Here is a 21,498-nt window from a genome sequence, read left to right as displayed (position 1 = left end):
CAGGGTCCTGGGATCGAGTCCCGCATCGGGCTCTCTGCTCAGCAGGGAGCCTGCTTCCCTCTCTCTCTCTCTCTGCCTGCCTCTCCATCTACTTGTGATTTCTCTCTGTCAAATAAATAAATAAAATCTTTAAAAAAAAAAATCCCAAGTTCATTTGAAAACATAAATCCAAGATTTTTTTTTTTTTTATAATTAAGGTTAACTTTGGTATTTACAGAAGGGCAGAAGAAAGCAGTAATGAAAAGAGTGTCTTTACCCTTCGTTCTTTCTTTGCCTCTCCCAACATTTTTTTTTTAAATCTTCATGTTAGATGTGACTTCAAGCATGAAGATTCAGCTTTGGGGGAAAAGCCCTCAAGGAGGCCTGTTCTCTGTTGGGAGAACAGACAAGAACATCCATGAGTTTAACCTAGAATAGTAACCATGAGGATAGAGGCACATCAGAGAGAGTGGCCATTTAACTGCTGGAGTGAGATGCCAGGTGGAAAATTATAAAAGGAAGAAATATTTCCAGGAAGAAGTAATAAATAGCACAACAGAGGCTTCCTTTTTCTTATTATTTTAAAAGTAAGGTTTACTGAAGTATAATTTACATATAGTAAAATCGTCTTTAAAAATGTTGTTCCCTGATTTTTTATAAACATACACAATTGCATAACCACTACCATAATCAGATAACATTTCTGTCACCACAACATGGTTCTCTTGTGGCTTTCTGCAGTCACACTTCTACTTACTCCTAGTCCCTGGAAATCACTGACCTCTTTTCTAGTCCAGTAGTTTTGCTTTTTTCATAATGTCACATGAATGAATTCATACATATGTGTATTGTGTATTTTTTCCCCTTTATTCTTTTTTTTTTAAAAGCAGAGAGAGGAGGAAGCAGGCTCCCCGCTGAGCAGAGAGCCCAATGCGGGGCTTGATCCCAAGACCCTGGGATCATGACCCGAGCTGAAGGCAGAGGCATTAACCCACTGAGCCACCCACATGCCCCTTTATTCTTGATTTATGTGACTGTCTGGTACCACACTGTCTTACTACTGCTTTCTAGGATGTCTTGGAATCCAGTCATATAAGTTCTCCAGCTCTGTTCATTTTCACAATTGTTGAGTGTTTTAAATTTCCTTTGTCTTTCCAAATTAATTTTAGAATCCGTTTCTCCATTTCTATTAAGAATCTACTGATATTTTGATTGTGATTGCAGTGAATCTATAAACTAACTATAGAAGCATTGACATCTGAATAGTAATGAGCTTTCCATACCGTGATTATGGTTTTTTTTTATGTCTTTAGTTCTTTTAAAATTTTTCTCAGCAATACTTTGTAGATTTTGTATATACTCCTTTTTAATTTATCCCTAAGTAATTCATGTTTTGATGCTATTGCTTATAGTATTATTTCTCTAATTCCAATTTCTAAATGTTTGTGGGAAAAATGCTCTTGTTAAGGTTTTATAGAGCTCCATTCTGACTGTCCATCTTCTGCCACGCAATGATCAGAGGTTTCACTTTATCACAGGATAAAATCTGGGAAACAAAGCAAAATAAGACAAAATACTCAGTTATGATCTGTTTATATTTTTTTATATTTATATTTATTTATATTTTTAATTTTAAATATATTTTTATTTATTTATTTATTTATATTTTTTATCCTCTTCATTTACCTGGTAATGGCTATGAAATGGCTAGGGATTGCTAATTCATTATTCGGTGTTAGTGGAAGAAATATTCATTATTTTCCTTACTTGGTGTGCCAGATAGACACTGTTGTGGCCAGTGAGGTACATGAAGTTACAGATAACCAGGGGAAGGAATCAGTGGGTAACATGGACATTTATTAGTTAAATGTACATGAAATAGCAGGAAAGAGATGCTGAGAATATTGAAAGTGTTCTGAACATTATTGCTACAGTGGTATTGATATTTCCTATGTAGACAAATACACATATATAGTTAATTATTTGGTGATACATTTAATTTTGGGATAAATCCTTTTGGGTATAATGAGCTAAAAAACTGGAAGTGGATACTTAAAATTAAGTACTAAATTTCTCTTTTTCAATAAAGTTGAAGGAGAAATTTAGTCTGTGCAAAATATTTGTTGACAATTACCACCTGCCATGGAGACCATAGTGATATCAATGACTATATAGAAAACAGAAGACAAATATGCTGAAGAAGCATCAGAATTTATTTCAGAAGTTAATAATTATATTAAGAAGAATGTGCCTGAGGACTGATTTAATATGCAGCTGCAGATGGTATATTTACATTATCACTCTGTGAAATATCATTTATCATTTAGATAAAATGACTATTTAAAATAGCTCGTATTCAGTTGTTATCCAGATTTTCTTGTGAATGTATGAAAACTTGAGCAGGAGCTGTGAATGTTTTGGCTTTATTAGCAGAAGAATATCTCCAGTTATTAAATAATGGCCGCTTTATATCAGAATGTTCATATCCTTCAAAAAGAAAACTTGTTAATTCTAATAATGGATCATTTTTTTCTTCTTTCCAATCTGTGGAGTCTAAGTAAAGGCTTTGAATGTTCATTCTGTCAAATGTGAAATATCTGATATTATGGTGGATGCCTTTGTAAAATTCGGTTTAAAGTTTCATTCACCATTCAAAGTAAAATTACTTGGTTTTCTGTGTTACTAAAAATAGTGGAGCATAGAATCTCTGGAAATAGTATTGTTAATAAATTAAGAAAACTTGAGCAATGTGCTTGGTATTCATCATGGTAAACACACAATTTATCATTGTTCCTTTTCTATCAGTGGTAACAAAAGCTAGAGATGTCAGATTATCACACACTTTATAGTAATTGAACTACACAATTTTTATATGAGAATAAAACAAAAAATAAGGACAAAAAAAGAATTTTAGCTGGCAGATGTGCTTTGCATCTTTGTTGCCCACTATCAGATAGAAATGTTTGAGGCTTTGAAAACTTTGGAAATAAACCTAAGTGCTCAATGATGATACTGTTTTTTTTTTTTTTTTTAAATAATGAATCATCTAAAATTTTTGTTACATTTTATGCAGAATAAGGCATAAATATTTAATCAATGTATTTATGAATGGAGAACCAAGAAATGGCAGCCCTCTCTTTTGTTCTTTTTTTTTTTTTTTTTTTTTTTTTTGAGAGAGGGAGTAGGGAGGGCCCAAGGGAGAGAGACAATCTTAAGCAGGCTCCATGCCTAATACTGAGACTTATGCAGGGCTCAATCTCAAAACCCTGAGATCATGACCTAAGCTGAAATCAAAAGTTGGATGGTTAACCAGCTGAGCCACCCAGGTGCCCCAAGAAATACTAGCTCTTAATGCTTTTCAGCAAATGACAATTATTTAAAACAAAATTTATGAACAGAAAACTATTGCAGTGTATCCCTATAAAAGCAAGGGAAGATTACAATAAATAAAATATTCTTCTTCTTAAGTTTGAAATTCTGTAATTGCACTTTGGAATATTTCAAACTGTGGAGAAATTTTTTTTGATAGGGCTTCTGTTTGTTTTTTGTTTTTTGTTTTTTGTTTCTTATTGAAATGATTCTTTGTCTCCATTTTCTTGAGCTATTATTGTCAAATAAAAATGTATATATTTAACTTTTACAATGTGATATTTTGACAAATAAATATATTGTAAAATGATTATTACAATCAAGCTAGTTAACATATCAATGACCTCACTTTTAAAAGTACCATTCTTTGTGTGTCTGTATGTATGTGGCGAGAACACCTAAGATCAGCTTAACCAAAACTATATATATAGTTGTGTGTGTGTGTATATATATATATATATATATATATATATATATATATATGTATCACTTTCTCTCTCTTTTTTTTAGTTTCAGAGATAGAATTTAGTTATTTATCAGTTACATATAACACCCATTGTACATTACTTCTTATGTATAACACCCATTGTGGGGCCCCTGTTTTTACTAAATTATATATTTTTTAATTATATTTTTTAAATTATATTTTTTTAACTAAATTTATATTTTGTAATGGGAAGGATTGAGTTTGAGTAATTTTATCAGTTTTCAGCATTTATATTTGGTGAAAGACATGAATATATCAAACATAGAGAAAGCTTATTTGAAGAGTTTTATTTTGTTTTTTAATTTTTAAAAAATTTTTAAATTTTTTTGAGAGAGAAAGAGGAGTGAAGGGGCAAAGAGAGAGGGAGAGAGAGAGAATTCCAAGCAGGCTCCACACCCGGTGCAAAGCCTGATGTGAGGCTCTATCCCACCACCCTGAGATCATGACGCAGCCTGAAATCAGGATTTAGATGCTCAATGGACTAAGCTACCCAGGTGCCCCTGAAAAGTTTTATTTTGTAAAAATGGTTGTAAAGAAAGATTCTCATAATGTAATCCATATCTATATAAAAAAAGTCAGTACCTATAAATATAATGGACTAAAATATTTACAAAGTTTATATGAAAATATTATAAATGAGAATATTTTCCATTTAGCACTTTGTTCTGCTTACCTCAGAACCTAAATAGAGAATAATTTCTCAGTTAAAAATAGTATATAGTGAAGAGCCAATTAAAAGTGTCAACAATGTAAAATTTATGAACTGAAAATGCAAATTTGAAGGTTGTAAGCAACTTTTAAATAAAATACTAATAAGATTATATGAAAGACACAGTTCAGAACAGTGCCTGTAATAAGATATTGTAAAACAAATGGTAGGAATAACTATTCTTTTTTTTTTTTTTAAAGATTTTATTTATTTATCAGAGAGAGAGAGGGGGAGAGAGCGAGCCCAGGCAGACAGAATGGCAGGCAGAGGCAGAGGGAGAAGCAGGCTCCCTGCTGAGCAAAGAGCCCGATGTGGGACTTGATCCCAGGACGCTGGGATCATGACCTGAGCCGAAGGCAACTGCTTAACGAACTGAGCCACCCAGGCATCCCAGGAATAACTATTCTTAAGTCACCTTCCTTCCCTTCTCTTTCCTGCCTTCCTTTCCCTTCCCTTACCAAGGGAGAGAGTGGGGGGAGGGGCAGAGGGAGAAGGAGAGAGTGAATCTTTTTATTTTAATAAAGATGTATTTATTCATTTATTTGACAGACCGAGATCACAAGTAGGCAGAGAGGCTGGCAGAGACAGAGGAGGAAGCAGGCTCCCCGCCGAGCAGCGAGCCCAATGCAGGGCTTGATCCCACGACCCTGGGATCATGAGCCGAGCTGAAGGCAGAGGCTTTAACCCACTGAGACACCAGGTACCCCGGCACCCCGAGAGAGAAAATCTTTTTTTTAAATTTATTTATTTCTTTGACAGACAGAGATCACAAGTAGGCAGAGAGGCAGGCAGAGAGAGAGGGGGGTGGGGGAAGCAGGCTTCCTGCTGAGCTGAGAGCCCAATGTGGGGCTCAGTCCCAGGACCCTGGGATCATGACCTGAGCCGATGACAGAGGCTTAACCCACTGAGCCACCCAGGTGCCCCCAGAGAGAGAGAATCTTAAGCAGGCTCTACACTCAGCATGGAGCCTGATTGCAGGGCTCAGTCTCACAACCCTGAGATTATGACCTGAGCTGAAATCAAGAGATGGATGCCTAACTGATTGAGCCACCCAGCCATCCCCTTTTGCTGCTTTTATTTTTATTTTATTTTAAAAAATATTTACTTATTTGGAAGACAGAACACAAGCGGGGGCAGCATCAGGCAGAGGGAAGGGGAGAAGCAGGCTCCTTGCTGAGCAGAGAGCCTGACGTGGGACTTGATCCAGGATGCTGGGATCATGACCTGAGTCGAAGGCATCTAACCAACTGAGCCACCCAGATGCCCCTTATGCTGCTTTTAAAAGTAGAGTTAATTAGTAGAAAACATTTTGCTTGAGTGAACATGTGTACATATTTTTATTTTTAGAAATAATTTTCTTCATTTTTGGCAAGTTTTGAATAGAACTGTTTTTATAAATCTAATAGATAGTGAAACAAAATTATTGGTCAATAAATATGTATTTCAGAAAGCATATATTTTAATTATTTTAGCTTTGTTTTGTTTCCCCAATTTTTCCAATTATCTAGTCACTCAACTCATCAGTTTAATATTCAGAAATAATTGCCATTAGTAAATTTGTATGTATTTTTCCGAAAATACGTATCTTTAAAAAAGAAAGTTCTTCAAATGTAATTCTTCCTTTTACTACAAGATTCCTCTTTGATAAATATTTTAAATACTTGCTAGAAACTGTATATTCATATAAGAAAAAAACATATTACTAACATTTTGGCAAAATAGTTTACATTAGCAAAATTAGTATTCAATGTATAAAATCTGTTTATCAGTCTTTGTCTTACCTTGTCCATGCCATTTCTATTCTACTAATTCCAGATTTTCATTACTCTTTATATCACTATTATGATTACTTATATCATATAGGGAAGGCATCAGTAAGCTGTGATCTGTATGCTGAATTAGCCCACTGCCTGTTTTTATGAATGAAGTTTTACTGGAACACAGCCACAATCTTTTTTTTTTTTTTTGTATTTGTGGGTACTTTTATACTACGACAATAGATTTTATGTTGTGATAGATGCCAGTAGCCTGCAGGGCAAAAATATTTACTGTCTTGATCTTTATGGAAAAAGTTTCTTATTCTTATAAAGCTGCAAAGTGATTTAAAAAGTGCTCTAAGTAGGGGCACCTGGGGGCTCAATTGGTTAAGCATTTGCCTTTGGCTCTGGTCATGATCCCAGGGTCCTGGGATTGAGCCCTGCATTGGGCTCCTTGCCTAGGGGAGGAGCCTGCTTTTCCTACTCCCGCTCCCTCTGCCCCTGCTCCTGTTTTCTTTCTCTCTTGCTCACTGTTTCTCTCAAATAAATAATTTTTTTTTTTTAAGTGCTCTAAGGAGAGTTTAGTCAATGGAAACATTACCTTTTCCTGTTACACCTAAAAGGGTTTGGTGAGGTGAGTCTTGGGCATGGTATCATGGAGTTTAGTTACATAGTTTCACAAACCATTAAAAAGCATATCGGGGCATCTGGGTGGCTCAGTGGGTTAAAGCTTCTGCCTTCGGCTCAGGTCATGATCTCAGGGTCCTGGGATCGAGCCCCGCATCGGGCTCTCTGCTCAGCAGGGAGCCTGCTTCCCCTCTGTCTCTGGCTGCTGCTCTGCCTACTTGTGATCTCTCTCTCTCTCTGTCAAATAAATAAATAAAATCTTAAAAAAAAAAAAAGCATATCCACAGCTCTTTCCTCTGGGTGTTTCTCAATAGAAATATGGGCTGGCTTCACAGATTTAGGGGAAATAGCAATTGTATACATATTGTATGAAAAGCATCTGATGAAAAGTTGTGATTCATTTTAATGAATAAGTTATATAAAAAGCATACCAATAAGCATATTTTATTATTTGATGTGAACACTCAATTTCAAAAACACTCAGTTTGTTTTTATTATATTAGCAACTAACATCTGTTAACAACAAAATAAGATTCAGCAATGTCATTGAAGAAAGACTTTCCAGAACGTTATTTCTACATGACTCTTTCTTACCTCTACCACATTAATTTCTCCACAGATGTACACACACTTATGCAATGTGTTTAGGATACATGCTCATCATACACAAGGGTACACATATATACAAATACATAAATATTATATAAACTTATGTGGGCATCTGTTGTCTGTAATTTATATACTGTAAGCTGGTTTGTTCAGTTAACATATTGTGACTAGTTTTCCATAAAACTGTATTCCAGTTTTAATTTTTTATATTATCTCATTGTACATATAAACTACAGATAAGTTAACCTATTTCCAATTGACGAACTTTAATTGATTTAATTATTAACTCTTGGGGGCACCTGGGTGGCTCAGTGGATTAAGCCTTTGCTTTCAGCTCGGGTCATGATCCCAGGGTCCTGGGATGGAGCCCTGCATCAGGCTCTCTGCTCTGCAGGGAGCCTTCTTCCTTCTCTCTCTGCCTGCTTCTCTGCGTACTTGTGATTTTTGTCTGTCAAATGAATGAGTAAAATCTTTAAAAAAAAATTATTTACTATTGTACACAGGCTGTAATGATTATCTTAGTTAAATTTTACACATCTAATTTATTTCTGTGCCATTCCTAAACATTGAGCATATAGAACAAAGGGTATCCATATATCAATACTTAATTCATGTTTTATTGCTGAGTAGTATTCCTTGTATGACTAAACTTTATCCATTGTCTTGTTCATGGACATTTGGCTTGTTTTGGCATTTGGTTAGTTAGTAAGAAGGTTGCTATAAACATTCTTGGAGTCATTGTATAGATATTTTCATTTCTTTTCAGTAGATACCCAAGAGTAGATGTGCTGAGTCATGAGGTAGATGAGGTAGATCTATGTTTTATTTTTTATCAAAAACTGTCCATAGTTGTGCAAAATGGTTTGTATCATTCTCATTCCCAGCGAATAAAGAATGAGTGCGCTAGTTGTTTCACATCCTTACCTACACTCTGTTTTAGCAGTCTAACATCTTTGAAGTCATATCTCATTGTAGTTTTTAGTTTGTTTTCCCTTGGTGACAAATAATGCTGAGTACATTTTCTTGGCCAATTAAATATATTTTCTTGTAAAGTATTTAAATCTTGTATCCAGTTTTTAAATTGGGAATTTGGGATATATATATACACACACATATTTAAGATTTTATTTATTTATTTGAAAGACAGAGATCACAAGTAGACAGAGAGGCAGGCAGAGAGAGAGGGGGAAGCAGGCTCCCCGCTGAGCAGAGAGCCTGATTTGGGGCTTGATCCCAGGACGCTGAGATCATTACCTGAGCCAAAGGCAGTGGCTTAACCCACTGAGCCACCCAGGTGCCTCTGGAATTTGGGATATTTTTAAATTGGTATTTGTGAGAGTTCTTTATTCTGAATACAAATCCATTGTGAAATAGATATGTTGGGAATATTTTTCCAAGTCTGTGGCTTGCTTATTCATTTTCTTACGTGGTGTGGGCAGATACTTTTTTGAAGTCCATTTTATCATTTTCTCCCCCAGTATCATTTGTGTCCTGTTCAAACCTATCCCATGAGATCCCAAGCCTGTCACAGAAATTTTCTTCTATATTTTTTTCTAGAATGTTCTTTTTTACATCTTGATTTTATGATTCATCACATTTTTCTATATGGAGGGCTAGAGAAGTCGACTACAAAAATTTCTGCTCAGCTTTTTAGTTATTTAACCTCTTGATTGAGGTGACTGAATAAGTGATACTCTTTGTTTCACTCTGGATAAAAAATTTTAATCCAGATTTCTAGTTGTTCTTAGGAGGAGGCTTTGTCCAAAGCAGACTAGTCCAATAAGATCAGAGAAGGTTATTCCCTTTGTTTTCAATATCTAAATTTTTCTGTATACCCAGAGACTATTCTCTATTTACTTATATTTGTCTAGAATTTGGATTTAAGCTCAGTTAGTTTCTTTGAGTGCCTATACACACATTCTAGAGAAAGACAAAAGAAGGGGTGGGGTTAGGGAGAAAAAGTCACTGTAACTTAGTTTTCCTAGCATGAATCTCAGTGAGGAATTAGGGAGTTACTGTGATTGGCTGGAAATATCTGTGGGGGAGTGATCCTTTAAGGAATAAGAAATTTTTCTTTTGTGGCTTGCTATATATAATTAGCTGGAACTAATTTCTTTTTGTGGCACCAGCAGCAGTCCCCACATTACTTAGTTTATTGTTTGTAACAGGTACGAGTTGTACTCCCCCCAGAGTAGATTCCTGATTCTGTGGCCTGAATTGCCTGATAAATACTCTGAAGCTTCAGTGAGTGTTTACAAATTACCACCGAATTTGTAGTTTAAAAGCACAAACATCTTATTATAGCTTATGATTTTCAGAGTTGACAATTCAGGCAGGGTGACCCCTGAATTGATAGCCAATAGTAGCTGTGCTGAGTCATGAGGTAGATCTGTGTTTTATTTATCAAAAACTGTCCATAGTTGTGCAGAGTGGTTGTATCATTCACATTCCAAACAAATAAAGAATGAGAATGCTAGTTGTTTCACATCCTCACCAACACTCTCTTTTAGCCGTCTATCATCCTTGAAGTCACCACCTCAAACACTCTTTCATTTATACAGAGAGGCTTCTAAGAACATTAAGAGCATGACTCATAGTCCCTCTCAACTAGACAACAGTGCTTCTAAGACTCCTAAGAACCCCCAAATCTACAGACAGAATAGACTAAGAAAGTTACTCAGCTGTGATATTGGCTATGCTTTAGGGAAGTACAACTGAGAAGGCAAAACCAAGGGTTGCAGAGAATCATTCACAGGGAGCAGGACTGAGCCCCAGTAATGAAAGTGACAATATGTACACAGCTGAATTGGTTTTTAATTTGTACCCATTCTGCTGAGTAATTCTTTTATATGGTATGGGTAGAGGTCACCTCATGGTATTCAGCTGGTTTTGAGAGCCAAGCTAGCATATCCAGAGTGGTTTCAGTAGCTTTCCACAACTTGATGAGAATGGTTGTGAGGCTGTATCAGCCAAAGTGCTAACAGATGGTCTCTCTAGCATGGCAGCTCACGGTGGTCAGATTCCCATTGCACAAGGTGGAAGCCGCATGGCTTGTTAAGGGCTATTTTCAGAAGTCATTTAGCGTACACTGGTTGTGAAATAGGATACTATATCCTATTAGTTGAAGCATCCACTGGCTTACCCTGGTTTGGCAGAAAGGTATGTATGCTTCACTTCTTTCTGAGAGAAGTATCACGGATTTTGCATTCACATTTAAAACTGTCACAATCTGCCTTGAAGTCTGGGATCTCATTTAAATGCTCTCCAGTAGCACATGAAGTTGTTAGAGTTCAATTACTTGGGCACAATTCCTTTTGTTCTGATGTCTTGTGAACTTAAATAATGCCTTGCCTCCCTTCCCCAGCATACACATACAGTCAAGATATAGTGAAGAGAACGAGGCAGACTAGATACCCCCATACAAAGGGGGGAAATGGCAGCTATGTGGCGTTATGAGTGAGAGCAATTCTGAAATTCAGCTGTGTACATATTGTCACTTTCATTACTGGGGCTCAGTCCTGCTCCCTGTGAATGATTCTCTGCAACCCTTGGTTTTGCCTTCTCAGTTGTACTTCCCTAAAGCATAGCCAATATCACAGCTGAGTAACTTTCTTAGTCTATTCTGTCTGTAGATTTGGGGGTTCTTAGGAGTCTTAGAAGCACTGTTGTCTAGTTGAGAGGGACTATGAGTCATGCTCTTAATGTTCTTAGAAGCCTCTCTGTATAAATGAAAGAGTGTTTGAGGTGCTGACTTGAATCTCTCACATCTTATGAAAGGATCTTATAGCCAAAACTTGGATACCTTGAGGCTGTATTTTATTTGCAGTACTCTGAATTTGATCTTTTCCCTAAAGCTGTATGTCTTTGAGAACACTAGGTTGCTTGGATGCTTGGAATGCATATCCCAGACTCTTTACATTTCCTCCAAATTCTGTTCAAAAACTGAGTTCATTCTTTGATTCATTGCTCTTTTCTTCACTTCATTATAGGCATTGAGAATAGGTCAGATGGTATTTCCAGCACTGTCCAGTATTCTCTTTAGCTAGGTCATTGAAACCATGATGTGTACTTCCTATTTTGCATAGTACCCCAGGTGATAGGGTCTGTAGACTTCCTGCTACTGCATACCAAGTGTTTCTTCCAGCTTCCAAAAAATTGTTGTTGCTTTCCATTTAAACCCTTTGACAGCCAACTTTAAGCCCATAATACTTTCATTCATTTCCTATTTTCTAAATCCATGCCACATGCATACCTTTAGTTTTACCACTTCTTTTATCAAATTCTGTTGCTGCATACAAAACTACTGCAAAACCCAGGGGTTTAAACCACCAACCGTTTTATTGTATTTCTCAAATTTCTGGGTTAGGCATTCATTCAGGGCTTTACTTGATTTTTCTTCTGATTAAGGGGGCACTGATGGGGAGGTCACTTGATGACATTCTGCTGGCAAAAAGGCTGGTTAGGAATATTGGCATGTTTGGTAGCTTGACATGGGTGGCTGGAGACTGGCCTCAGCTGGGAGTGTCAACCAGAGTGCTTATATCTGACTTTCCCAGCATGGGCTTCTCAGAACAGTAAGACTTTTTACATGGAGGTCCAGTGTTCCATTAGTGAGTGTACATGGAACAGAGCACAAATTCATCATGTTTTAGCTCTTTAAAAGTCTTACAAGTCATAGAGTCCTGTCTGCTATGTTTATGGTCAAGGCATTCAAAATCCTGCTTTGAGTCAAATGGACATTTCATAGATTGCCACATCTTAATGAGAAGTGTTAATGAACTTGCTGCCATGTTACAAACTTGCTCTAATAGGATCAGTTCTCTTTGCATCTAATGATAGTTCTGTTGGGGACTACTTCCCATCTTGGCATTTCCTTTGCATAGTAGAAATTCCACTTCCTATTTCTTCCTTCTGTTGTTATGAAATTTCCTCAAAATATCTATCTTTTGGTGGGACAGTTAAAAATTTTTTTTCCCAGTAGTAAAACAGATTTGTTCTACTGGATTGCATATTAATTTTAAGGAAATGTGAAAGTAAAATGTTGTGGAGGTCTATAGAACTTTGTTTTCATCTAGAACATGAGGAACAAAAAAGTTTTAAACCCTGTTTGGAATTAAAAATGTAAATTAATTGGGGCACCTGGGTGGCTCAGTGGGTTAAAGCCTCTGCCTTCGGCTCAGGTCATGATCCCAGGGTCCTAGGATCAAACCCCCGCATTGGGCTCTCTGCTCAGCAGGGAACCTTACTTTCCTCTCTCTCTCTCTGCCTGCCTCTCTGCCTACTTGTGATCTCTGTCTGTCAAATAAATAAATAAAATCTTTAAAAAAATGTAAATTAATTTTTAAAGACTTATTAAATGTAGGGTAACTGAGGGATATTCACAGGAAGATCTCTAATTGCTATTTAGACTCATGAGTAGAATTATTTATTGAAACTCAAGCTTTAATACAGTACTAAGCTCAGCTCATTTCTTTAAATGAAAAGACTCTTGTTTCCTTTGTTTTAATCTCTTTCTTAGTTTAAAAAATACTAAATGAACTTAAAGGAGAGAATACAGAGCTCTTCAACCAATTCACAGTCTCATTGAATGTAATTAAACAGTATCTTAGGAATCATTAATATTAGTTATATGAGAACCATAGAAGTTTCTAGGAAACTGGAAAGTTTATTCATTTTAAAAATTAGTTGCTCTTGGGCGCCTGGGTGGCTCAGTGGGTTAAGCCGCTGCCTTCGGCTCAGGTCATGATCTCAGGGTCCTGGGATCGAGTCCCGCATCGGGCTCTCTGCTCGGCAGGGAGCCTGCTTCCTTCCCTTCCTCTCTCTCTGCCTGCCTCTCTGCCTACTTGTGATCTCTCGCTGTCAAATAAATAAATAAAATCTTAAAAAAAAAAATTAGTTGCTCTTAAGGAAAAGTTTGGGAGGCCTAATCATGGGAAGAGGTAGAGAAAGAATGGCAAATAATCATGGAAATTAAATCTAGTCTTCCTTTGATTTTTTGTTTTACTCATTCATTTGTTGGCTTAATTATTATTATTATTTTTATTTTATCAATCTGACCATCGAGTTACTAAAATTTTGAGTTCCTTCCTTATATAAATCACTTGTTTAAATCATTAAATAGCTAATTGACTAATTTAAACAAGTTAATTTATTTGTAGAAAACTGCAGTTTATAAAACCAGAGACCTGGACCCAAGACACATGACAACATAGACTATTGTCAGGAAGGGGCCAAAGCTTGCCCACAGTCTTTTTATGCCTATGATTGCCAGTACAGAACTACTGATAGTACACATGCCACTGTGAATCATCTCAGTCTCATATGTTTTGTTTTCTTTTCTGTGGATTCAGAGTCCTAGGTAGGGCTGTCCAGTTGGCCATGCCTAGGTCTCATGCTCAAGGTCTAACTAACTTCCATATGTCAGAAAAATGAGATTTTTTCCTGGTATCATATCATCCCTGACTCATGCACTAGAGGTTTCCCGAAGTCAGAAGGGTTTTTGGATGCTGGAATACTAAAACACAAATGGCAAATGCTAACTGTGGCCACACATTTATTTGTCAGACTCTGTCTTCACTGCTAGAGACTCAGTCAACAGTGAACAAGAAATTCTCCCTGCTCTGAAGAATCTCCTAGTGTGATAAAAAAGATGCAACAAATTAATGACTTACATTATGGCACAGGGCATAGCTTCAGGACCAGCTAGAAGGATTTGGGAGGCACACCAGTCAGTAAGATAAAGCGTCTTGGAGCACTGAAGCTTAGAATGAAAGGATAGAGGCTAGCCAGGGGTAGCTATGATGAAGACATGTTCCATGTTCCATGCAGGCTTTAAGCTGCCCGTTGCCATAGTGCCCTTTGTTCTGGCACTTTGCACTTTGGGAGAAGAAAGTTTAGGGATTAAAACAGTACAGAAGATCCTGACCAGATTTGGGAATAACAGATATTCTTCTATATTTTTTGAATTACACTTGATAACCTACGTTTCCTCCCCTCTGAGCCATACACACTATTTGTAAGACTGTCACTGTGTCACAAACTTCTGTATACATTATCTCATTATCTCTCCAATCCTACCAAGAAGATATTATCTCCATTTTACAAATGTGGGAACAGACATTCATGGAGGATAAGTTATTTTCTCAGGGTTACTTTATCTAACAATAATTCAGTCAGAAATCGAATCAAAGTGTTTTAGTTTCAAAGTTAATTCTCTTGCCTCAAACTGGATTTCTGTTATTTTATTTCTGTTCTAGTGTTTTATATCCATAAATGCCCTTATTTATTTCTGGAGTATGTTTAGTGTTTGGGAAACAGCAGATAACAGGAGCTGGTCACCTTTTCTGTATACCCATATCTGCAGGACATGTATTCCTGAAAGGACCAGAATATATCACCCAGTCCTCGTTCCAAGTGACTGTCAACAGAGTCCTAAAATGCATACTAACTTAGTCAATTCCTTTGGAATTTTGACGGAGATTTTCATATTAGTTGATAAATCAAATTCCAAACATTTTAATTTTGTTTTTTTTCTGAGTGAGGGAGTAAGGACCTAGTTCAGAATAAAAAAAGAGACTCTTTATATTGAGTAGAAAGGGGAGAGAGGAGAATCAGGAGAATGTGGGGAAAAGGGACAAAGATATGAGGCAGATGGTGGGCATGCTTGTATTTATTTTAGAGACTCAAGGAGGAATAGAAGGCATAGTTTCTGTTTTTTTTTTTTTTTTAATATTTATTTATTTATTTGATAGAGATCACAAGAGAGGTAGGAGAGAGAGGAAGAAGCAGGCTCCCCGCTGAGCAGAGAGCCCGATGGGGGGCTCGATCCCAGGACCCTGGGATCATGACCTGAGCCGAAGGCAGAGGCTTTAACCCACTGAGCCACCCAGGTGCCCCTAGTTTCTGGTTTTAATTCCTAATCGTGTGTTCTCATGAGAAAAGATGAACTGTGTCTCTAGTTTTGTGACATACCTTTTTAACTTTCATGTACACACACACACACACACACACACATTTCTGGGGAGTGGGATGCTTTTTTGCTTCTTTTAGCCGTAGTTAAAAAAAACCTTACAATTCTAAACACCTGATTAAAAAGTGAAACCTGTATTTTATTTAGCATCACTTGGGGTCCAGATGAAACAAAAAATGGTTTCATTTTTCTTTAAAAAGTTCAGTCATACAGGTGTGTGTATAGGCTGACAATTCTGTACTTAGTTTCCATTGGAAGTGGTTCTGTAGGAAACTGATTCTAGAGCTTCAGCATCTCTGCTGACATTCACTGGAAGAGAAAAATCCAGCAAAATCACAGTTCTTCTTTTTCTTCTTCTTCTTCTTCTTCTTTTTTTTTGATGATTCAGGCATACTAGATGAACAATTTTTCATCTAACACTTGTTTTTAAAAAGAGACAAACAAAAGAATTGCAACATCTCTAAATTATAATTGAAGAGTAGGTCAGTGTATGTTATGATCAGTGATTAGTTAAGGAAAATGAAAACAAAAGTAGCTTACTCTTTTTACCTAATTGCGGTAATTAAAAAAGAAATAACACCGAGTTCTGATAAATTACCTTAGGCTCAAGATTCATGTTCTTTTTTAAATTTAAATTCATAATTAACATAGTGTATTATTAGTTTCAGAGGTAGAGGTGAGTGATTCATTAGTTGTCTTTAACACCCAGTGCTCATTACATCATGTACCCTCTTTAATACCCATCACCCAGTTACCCCATCCCCCATCCATCTCCCCTCAAGCAACCCTTAGTTTGTTTTCTATGGTTAAGAGTGTCTTATGGCTTATCTCCCTCTAATCAAATTGATTATATCTTGTTTCTCTCCCTTCCTCTATGCTCCTCTGTTTTGTTTCTCAAATTGCACATATGATCATATGATCATATGATAATTGTCTTTCTCTGATTGATTCATTTCACTAGGATAGTACCCTCTAGTTCCATCCACGTTGTTGCACATGGCAAGATTTCATTTCTTTTGATGGCTGCATAGTATTCCATTATATATATATATATATATATATATATATATATATATATCACAGTAAGATCCATATTCTATATTTTTACCTGCTCTTTGGTGTTAACAGTCATTTCCCCATGTGACTCAACTTTTTTTCAACATACATCTTAATACAAGACTGAAGATTTTGTTTGTTAGTCACTTAGTGAAAAGAAGTGAAGTGATTCCAATCAGTTTATCTCCTCATGTTTTCTATAGGAGTTTTCTAAGTAGTATGATAAAGTAGTATTGATAAAGTGGTTTTGCCAATTACCAGAATTGCCAGTAGTATTTTTTTTTCTCCTACTCCAAGTAAGTAAATATCTAAGAAGTTATTCTGAATCAAATTATTCTGATTCTGGACTGAGAAAGCTGAGAAAAAAAAATCTGTGTTAACTATTTTATGTTTATTTTGCATCACATATTGTAAAATGCTAAGAGAAGAGCAAATGCTTTAATTAAAAGGAACAGTTTTCTTAGGAAAAGCAATTGCTTTGTTTGCTAACCGAATCTAATGTGTTGCATAGCCAAACTGGGGCTTTAATATATGCCATCTTTTTTTTTTTAATTTTATTTTTTATAAACATATATTTTTATCCCCAGGGGTACAGGTCTGTGAATCACCAGGTTTACCTCAAAATGTTGAAAATATATGCCATCTTTTTAAAAGCCAGCTGAACCAGTGGTAGTTGTGACTCTATATTTATTCAATGTAATTGATAGAAATGTTTAATTAAATATTATGAAGGGTAATTCTCTAACTTTCTCTATCCCATAAATTTAAACCATGAGCTTCTGAGATCATTCTTGTGTAATTAAATAAAAACACCCAAAGAGCAGAAAAACAATGCTGCTAGAGTTCAAGATGGTTTTAAAACACTTTTGTTTGTAAAACCCTTGCATAAAAATTTCCTCCCTATTTCTTTTAACTGCCTGCCCTCCCTCCTTTCTTTCTTCCTTCATCATGCAACCTCAGTGTGAAGTGATTATATGAGATAAAAATTGAAGAAAATATAGACCTTTCATCAAAGAGTTTATGGACTAGTTGTAAAAGATTAATTGTCTGATAAATAATACAGATAATGAATGCCATAGGGAAGAAAAAAGTAAATTATATTTTCAAATTGAAGGGAGAAAATCTCATTTGAAATGATTCAAATTTAAAATTTTTCTCATTAAACAAGCTGCCCTCATCAACTTTAAACTCTCTCCTTTGCTTGGAAATAGAGTGTAGATATTTTATTACTAATCAGACTTTGAATAGGCCCCATATCACAGTGGTAGCCATATATTATAGCCATACCATCCTTAGGTTAAATATTTATTTCTGCACTTGCATATTTTAGCAAATGAGCATTAAATGGCATGGTATGCACTCTTTGTAAAAAGTATTTGATTTTTTTGATAAAGCAATTTTTACAAGTGTTCAGACATCAAACAATACTAAAAGGCATAGCTAGAAATAGCTGTCCCCTGCTCCTTCCCTAACAACCTCCTGCCCCTACATAATTTTCCATTCTCTGTTTTAGCTATTCCATCTGAGATTTAACCCCCAAGTCTTTAAATAATAAGATTATTCAGCATACTTCTTTTTTTGAATGATATAATTATACCAAGGATGACAGTTTGGAAAGTTTTCTGTCATGCATGTCTTTTTGGCCCATTTTCAGAAAACAATAACTAGTTTTCATTTGGGGATTTGAAAAATTAATTTATACCTCAGTCTTTCTAAATAGTCATAATGTAATTTTCCATTGAACAGACAACCAGTTTTTTCTAGGTGTCAATTGAATTTATAGAACTTTGTGCACAGTAGGAGATTAATGATGGCAGAAGGTCAAATGTTTTACCTTTTATGTTTGTACTATGCAAAACAATAGTGATATGCCAGGAGCTCTCTTTTGCTAAGCAGTAACAGTCTTGAATGTGAATATTAAACTGTAGCTAAACTCATTTATATTTATGTGACTGAATACTTAAACTAATATATTCCATGAAAATGAACTCCAGTTTCGTCCTGCATGAGACTGAATCCCTTTGCCTGGTGTTACTCCCTGCCCTCCACTTTTCACAGTCCAGGAATCCCCATGATAGATGCTCTAATTAAATTTTTCTGGTTTTCTTGTGTCTCCTTAAATAATGCTTGTTTTTATCTCCATGGTTTATTTTTTTTAAATAGGTTTTCATAATTGTTTTATAGTATACTAGTTCCAGAGTGTATTAACTGGAATTCCATGGTCATACATGTTTGGGAAATACTACAGCTTTCCCTTCCTTGGAGATTCACAATGTGCAGGAGTATACTGAAGCCTTGGAAAATTCTTATGATGTTAAACAACAGCAATAACAACAACAACAAAAACAACAACAACCTTCTACTCTGTTGAAATCAGCCTTTCTCCAGCTTGTTTGAACTAAACATATTTGTAGCATCTTTATTAACAGCCCACAAAACAATGATGAACTATTGATCAGTTGTAGATGCACGGTTTCATGCTATTCTCTTCTCTGTAATATTCACTAACTACTTTTCACTGCTTTCTCTGAAAATCCTATTCATCCCACAAAATGAAGTATTGTATGGTATTTAGGTAAGTAGGGAAAGATGAACTGTGGGTTCTAGGAACACACAAATATACTTTTATCATTCAACAGACATTATGTCAACGTATTAATCTCTCTTCTCAACTATATTCTAAGCTTCTTGAGAGCAAGGCTTGTTTAAAAACAAAAAGGGTACTTCAAACCAGACTTAACACAGCTTCCAAAATTATCCTGAAATACTGGATATAACTCTAGCCATCACACCTCAAAAAGATATAATAGCACTTAAAAAAGATCTAGTAAAGGACTGGGGACAAGGTGTTATTACATGAAGCTAGAGTTAGAACCATTACTGTAAGCAGCAAATTGACTTTCTGTCCAAATCTGGAAATACCAGCCTAAGGAAATACTGTGTGTAATTTGAGGAAAGTAACTATAGGAAAAAAATAAAGGAAAACACTACAGAATCATTAGCAGATAGCTGAGGCAGAAAACATAAATGAACATTTAAAGAGTTTAGACAAATTTAGAAATGGCGTGATACCTCTTAAGAGAAGCTGGGAATACAGTATTATTTTTTGTTTGTTAAAGAAGAGGACAAGTTTCTTCTATGAGCTAGAGGGCTCCATGGAAAACAGTTTTCTTAACATGTTTCTGATGACTTTCACTTGTTGGTTGTGCAGCCCTCTGAAGTTATTTCATTTCTCTGCTGGAGTTTCCTCATCTGTGAAGAAAGAGTAATAATAGTGTCTTCCTCATTAGAATGCCAAGAAGATTAAATAGCTCCTGGCTCATAGTAGGAGTTCAGTGTATAGTTGCTATTACTATTACTATTATTTCTTCAGTACTCCTATAGTAAGAAATAATGATAATGTTAGTAGCTATCATTTGGTGAGCTGATAGATGTATTTTGTTAGTTGTTTCCATAATCTGTTCAATTCTGGCACATGGTTAAGTAAATACTATCAACTCCATTTTACAGAGACAGAAGCTTAGCTAGGTTAAGAAACTTCTCCAAGCTCATGCATCTAATAGTGCAACATGATTTGAATCTAGAGAGTTTAACTCTGAGAAGTCCGATTCTTTTTTTTTTTTTTTTAATTTTATTTACTTATTTGACAGAGAGGGAGAGAGAGAGAGATCGCAAATAGGCAGAGAGGCAGGCAGAGGGAGAGGGGGAAGCAGGCTCCCCGCTGAGCAGGAAGCCCGATGTGGGGCTTGATCCCAGGACCCTGAGTCCATGACCTGAGCTGAAGGCAGACGCTTAACGCACTGAGCCACCCAGGCTCCCCAAGAAGTTCGATTCTTAACCGTGGCATGCACTTCTCTGATTTTGAGCTGCTCATCAGTGTACTGGGAATGTTTTAGGTATCCTCAAGTTTTGCTTCCTTTCGTCTGGAAGGAACTTCTGCTTCACTGGGCCATGCAAGTATTTTCATTTCTCTCTCTCTCTCTCTGTGTTTGTGTGTGTGTATGTGTGTGTATGTGTGTGTTACAACATGAAATAGTTGCAAAGAAAAATGGATGGCCTTCAGAAAATGCTGGTGTTTTGAAGGAAAGGACAAACTTGTTTTAAACATTAAAACATTTTTTAAAGGTTTATTTTATCTATTTAATTATTTTATTAGAGAGAGAGGGAAACTGAGAGAGGGAGGGGCTAAGGGAGAGGAAGAGAGAATCCTAACATGGAGGGCTTGATCTCACAACCTTGCGATCATGACCTGAACCAAAATCAAGAGTCAGATGGTTAACCAGCTGAGCTACCCAAGCAGCCCTGTTTTAAACATTTTCAATTGGAAGGACTTTTCCATTCTTATTTCCTGCCAGTGCCCACCATTTATGTTACCCTTCAACCATGTGAAGCAGTTCATGCACTTGACAAGTGAAAATGCTCTTCTACATTTGATTCTATCCTGCTTGCCCAAGATCTACTCTTGCTCATGCGGCAGAGTGGTATTTGCGAAATAATTGTTTCATTAAATAGTGGCTGCCTTAAACATAGAGCTGCTCTCAAGTTTAGCTATATTCCCACACAATTTTTGGATACCTAGATTGTGATTTTTATCAATTTGGCTGAAACTGCCCCTGGGATGGTCAAGCGTGCTAGAATGCAGACTCTGTGAGGGTGCAGTGGTTTATCTTTGTGTCTCTGTTGCCTAACATGTGTTCTAAGACCCATATTCACCTCCTCAGTGTTTGCTACATTAATGGAAACAAAATCTTTAAGTTATTCAAGTTGTTATTGTTAGTGTGAAATTGTTTCTTTGGACTGCAAAGTTGGAACATGGGATTTGGACTCCATTTACAGTATTTATGATTTGCAACTTCTCTTTGATGGCATTTTGTATTTTTGACAAGTAAAAAAAAACTATAACAAACAGCAAACTTTTTTAATGGCTGAGAGATAT

At 36.1% G+C, this 21,498-nt stretch overlaps 2 long non-coding RNA genes across 3 annotated transcripts in view; one reads left to right on the top strand and one right to left on the bottom strand.

The window, feature by feature from the left end:
* The window catches only part of LOC309860885, an 80,453-nt gene extending 66,136 nt beyond the window's left edge, over nt 1–14,317 (bottom strand). The window contains exons 1-2 of the long non-coding RNA XR_014309686.1: nt 14,209–14,317; nt 1,263–1,525 (exon numbers count right to left, since the gene is read on the bottom strand). This is a non-coding gene — a long non-coding RNA (uncharacterized lncRNA). The remainder of the gene's footprint in view (nt 1–1,262; nt 1,526–14,208) is intronic.
* LOC309860886 overlaps nt 1–21,498 on the top strand; it is a 443,591-nt gene that overhangs the window by 133,811 nt on the left and 288,282 nt on the right. The window lies entirely within an intron of this gene.

Source organism: Mustela nivalis (assembly GCF_964662115.1).
Source record: "Mustela nivalis genome assembly, chromosome: 3".
NCBI lineage: Eukaryota > Metazoa > Chordata > Mammalia > Carnivora > Mustelidae > Mustela > Mustela nivalis.
Note: the sequence above shows the minus strand (reverse complement) of the source record. Positions and strands in the feature narration are given on the sequence as shown.